Below are 4,922 nucleotides of genomic sequence, written 5' to 3' on the forward strand. Positions count from 1 at the left end.
GCTCCTGGCCAGCAGCGCCTCCGCCGAGGACTCCTCCTCGTCCTCCTCCACGGTGTTGAGGTCGGGGGCTATGTGGAGCGGCCGGAGCGGGAGAGGAGTCGGGGGTTATGTGGCTAGGGGCGGCGCGGCGAGCGGGGGACGGCAAGCTGCGGCACGGGCCGCGGTCGCGGCGGGAGGAAAGCGGCTTCTCCACGCGGGCAACATTGTGTGTCCGCTTTTTGGTCTCGCGTTGGGTTCATCCACGGTCCGTCTCATGTCCGCTAGGCGGACGAGCGACCCAAATGGACAAAATGCGGACAAAATCCGTGTCCATTTGGGTCACTGCATTGGAGTTGCTCTAACCAATTAAAAATCATGCTAGTAAAAAATATAATAAATATTTCAGAAGAACGTATAAATTGAAACTGAGACACACCATTGTGTGATGTTGCAAATAAAAGTTAATGTTGCTTCATCCATCCTGTGAAAGAAGAAGATTACACCTGATTACGATTCAAAGCCAACCCTATGATGTGTTCAATTAGTGGAGATGCAATCCTAGAATTGGTCTTGATATCTTGGTGTAAGCTATTGACAAAAGCCGAGAAACAAAATGTAAGGGAGTTAGATCAAAATTTAGAGATGAGGATGCTCAAAGAAATTTTTGGAGCACAAACTTACCTTCAATCATATTGCAATATTGGCAAAAAAATAACAACACTGGAAGTGCATCTCTCTTCCGGGGTGATCAAAAGCCTCTCCAATTCAAACACACTGCAATTGTACATGTACAAAGAGTCAGAATGCAGAAGTTGTATGCTGTTAATTTTCAATTAAGCAAAGTCATGCACGATTTATCATGCTATACATGTTGGTACAAGAAATACTTTCATAAGTGACTACACTAAATGTTTAGTACGTGAGGCAAACTGTCACACACACAGCAGGGAGGCACAATTCCCATTTGCAAGTGGGCACAAATTTTAGTTTGGAAGCATAGATTGATCTTCTCAAATAACTAATTATGAACAAGCCATGCCCATCAAGGGAAAAGCTCACAAGCCTATTCAATTGTCTCAAACACATTAATATATTTGGAAGCATTACAGAAAAAATAACAGGACAAATGTCAGTATAGCCATTTCATGGTTAACATATTATGCTCCCAAACTATGAAGCAGTGATATATATGTACGATGTACAAAACCTTGTACAAAAGGTTAGAATTACAGAGAAAATTTCCGAAGAAATGATAACAAGTGAAAGTGAAATTTGGTGACCTTCAGTACAATGTCATAAAGAAGCGGTAAGCAAACATAAACAAAGGGTTATCATATATGAGTATATGATATATGTTCAAATCATCCTGTATGGACAAGATAAGTAATTGCACATCACATTATTAGATGCTATAATTGGACTCACTGACCATGATAATTTGTGAAAATTTGGAGTATCATGTCGCTACTGTGCTCCGCCTGCTTGCTGTTCAAACAGAGCATGTTGTTGTAGTCCTCTGCACCAGATCACTTACATCAAAATGTTACACACAGTTTTTTTTGGCAAACTGTAGCCCTCAAGGAGGGCTAACCTTTATTAATTTAGCATCCTAAACAGTGTACAGAAATCAGATTTCCCACAGGGAAAGAGATGGCTTCAAGAGCCTTGTTGAAATTACATCTAGACACTTTGCTGCATTGGATAGGGCATCTAGAGGAAGATCTATTTGAGAAAGCTTTCTTTGCCAGAGAATGAGCTAGGATATTCTGATACCTAGGAATGTGAGAGACCTTGAAAGAGTTGAGACAAGAAGTAAGATTGAAGAACTTTGCAAGTATAGGCCTGATTCTCCAATGTCCAGGACTGTCAAGTAAGTTCCTAGCTTCCGCAACATTGACTAAGGTCCTGCAATCTGAGAAGAAGGAAGTAGAGTTTGAATCCAAGGCCTTGACCACCAAAGCCGCTAGAAGTAACGTCATTGCTTCTGCCTGCAAACTGAAAAAACATTCAAAGCCGTTGCTTGAATGAATATGGAGTGTTTAGTTGCTTCATTCCTGAGAAAAATTCCAAAAGAAGCTTCATTCTCTGCCACCAAAGGGTTAAAGGCTGCATCCACGCATGCCAAGGTACCTGCAGGTTGCAATGATAGGTTTACACATGAAAGTTTATTAGAAGGGTCAGTTGTTGAGATTGAGTTGTCGCCTTCAGAAGCCTCTATTAAACCTGCATTTAGCATTGCTCTTGTGGCGAAGATCACCTGCAAAGGAGTAAGATTTATTTTTGAAAAGAACATCATTTCTAGCTTCCAAAATGTTGAGCGAACAAGGTTAGGTGTATAATGGCAAGGTTTAAATCTGGATGATGAGCAGACAAGATTAGGTGTATAATGGGAGAAGGATAAAGGTTTGGGTCTAGTATATCAGATTTGAGTCCATAAGAAAACCAAAATGTTACACATAAGTTGAAAGAACATAGCATGATAAAACTTCTGCCTTTCAGGAAAATCATCACACACATACTATGCAAGCACCACATGAAACAATCAAGCCATATACCATGATTACGATATAAGTCCAAGAAAGCTTCCAAATACAACTTCCTGCTTATTCAGAGAGGATTCAAAACTGTCAAGTTGCAAAAACATAGGTTATGGTATATTCCTTGTTTGATGCAATTGCTAAAAAGATGAAAGGTCTGCCAAACATACATTGGTTAAATCAACTCGGATGATTCTGACGACGACCGCGGTATGACCGTCTGAGTGGTTCCATCGGACAGCAAGGATGGGCACCCATGGCAACGTCAGCGTCGGCGGTGGCAGGCTCCTCTCCTTGAAGAGCTGGACGTCGGGATTTTCTCACAAAATATGCACCTAATTGAACATGAATCGAACTTGAAAAGATCCATCACACACATACTGTTCCATGAAAGACATATTTATTTAAAGTAAGCTGACATGAATAAATAGCACTTATTATTGCCATTCTGGTTGTTCATGCAAGTGGTGGTATCTACAACACATTACTACCTTTATCGAATTTAGGGCAACAACTGAAATCATTTTTACTAAGCTGATCCAATAAGAATAAAGACTTAATAATGATATGACTTTGCCATAAACTTAACAGTCTTCTTATCTCTACTTATGACTAATGAAGATCGGTTTTCCTGCAAGTATTAAGATTGTACCAGAACTGAATTAGTCATTTTGCTGCTAACAAATAAGCATAGAATTTAGTAATGTACAAATGATTCAGGACACACTGGTGGAGAATAAATTACTGAAGCAAGTTCTGGTTGTTGTTTCTTCATATCAATTTTGTGAGTCTTTTTTTCAAACATGCATCCTGTATTAGAAGACCGCCAAGAAGGGAAGCAAAATAAAGAAATTAAGCAGAGTATTATCCATGTAATCCTCCATAGCATATTTAAATCAAGCAAGCCACCTAACATAGCAAAGGATACCATTAAAAATAGCTACAAACAATCTCATCCTCCTTTCATTATAAGGATACAGGCCGACATGTCTCCAAATTGCTGAGAAAAGGCTAAATAGTAATCTGAGATTCTGACCAGTAAGTTTACTGGCTCAAGCATCTAAGCCTAGACCATTACTTAGCATGAATTACTGACTCAAGGGTAATCACGAATCGGCATACACAAAGGAGGATTACATGCGCGAAACCACATGTGCTATCATTGCATAGGCATACACACGAACACCTGCTGTGCTAGAACGAACATGGCAATGTATGTGACTGAAATTAGAAGACAACTGAAGAAGATTGTATCAAGCAAGATAAAAGATGCACCCCAAATTTAACTCACCTATGTTTGATCCATTCTGGCTAGCTCCAGCGACAGTGGCAGAAGCAGGAAGGAGAAACACGGTGGCGGCAGCAGCAACGACAGAGGAGAGACGGTGTTGCAACGACATGGAAGAGAGATAGTAGAACCGGGCGCTACGCCAGCTGGGGGAGAGGACTTACCAGCACAGCGATGGTCTTGGTGCCTGCGATAGCACCGAAGGCCATCAGCGGCGCGCTCGGGTGAGCCGGCGGCGACACACTGGGAACACGTGGAAGAGCGTGCTCCAGGCGCGCGGTGGCCGGCCGCGGGGTGCATGCATGTGGCGTCCGCGGTGAACAGCCTGCGGTGGCGATGGTGAACGACCTGGCACTGCCGCAGCGGATCCCCATCAAGAGAGCGGAGGCGGTCGGCTGCGTGGGATTTGGGCGCGGCGCCGGCAGTGGGCGTGCTGTTGCGGCCCGCCCCCCCTACGGCGGAGGTGCCGCTCGACCGTCGGGGGCGTGCGGCTACGCCCGTCGGGGCCGTGGCCGCCGGCGTGAAGGGGCGGCAGCGAGGCCGAGAAGGGGCGCCGGCGGGGCGAGCGGCGGCGGGGTCGAGAGGTTGGAGCGGCGGCGGGGCGTGGTCGAGAGGTTGGTTAGGCGAGAGAGAGGCGTGGTCGAGCGGGCGTGCGAGAGAGACGTGCGAGAGAGAGGGGCGAGCGATGGGGTACCGGGTTTTGTTAGCGAGTAGATAGGGTAATGGCAGGGTGGGTAATTAAAACGTAAAACGTGTTTAGTATGCTGGAGTGATGTAGACCATTAGATTGCATGTTTCGATGGATAGGATGATCTGGTTCTTCGTCCTCTCTCGCTTTTATAGTGATAGTAGATAGGCAAATTTTAAAAAATAATACTCTTTTTTAATAAATTTGAGAAATATTACGCCGTTTTGATAATTTGCAAAAATAATACACCTTCAGCGCCGGCGAAGCCGAATGGGTTTAGTCGGTTTTGCTGTCGCCAATTGGAAAGGACCCAGTCAACTTCGGCCAAGCCGACTGGCCAGTCGGCTACTGGTGGTGGCTCCGGTCGAGTTTAGTGTGACTACTTAGCACTAATTGTCTTCAACGAAGCTAATTAGTTCCTATCTGCTTT

This window comes from Triticum dicoccoides, chromosome 3B (assembly GCF_002162155.2).
Source record: "Triticum dicoccoides isolate Atlit2015 ecotype Zavitan chromosome 3B, WEW_v2.0, whole genome shotgun sequence".
NCBI classification, from domain to species: Eukaryota; Viridiplantae; Streptophyta; class Magnoliopsida; order Poales; family Poaceae; genus Triticum; species Triticum dicoccoides.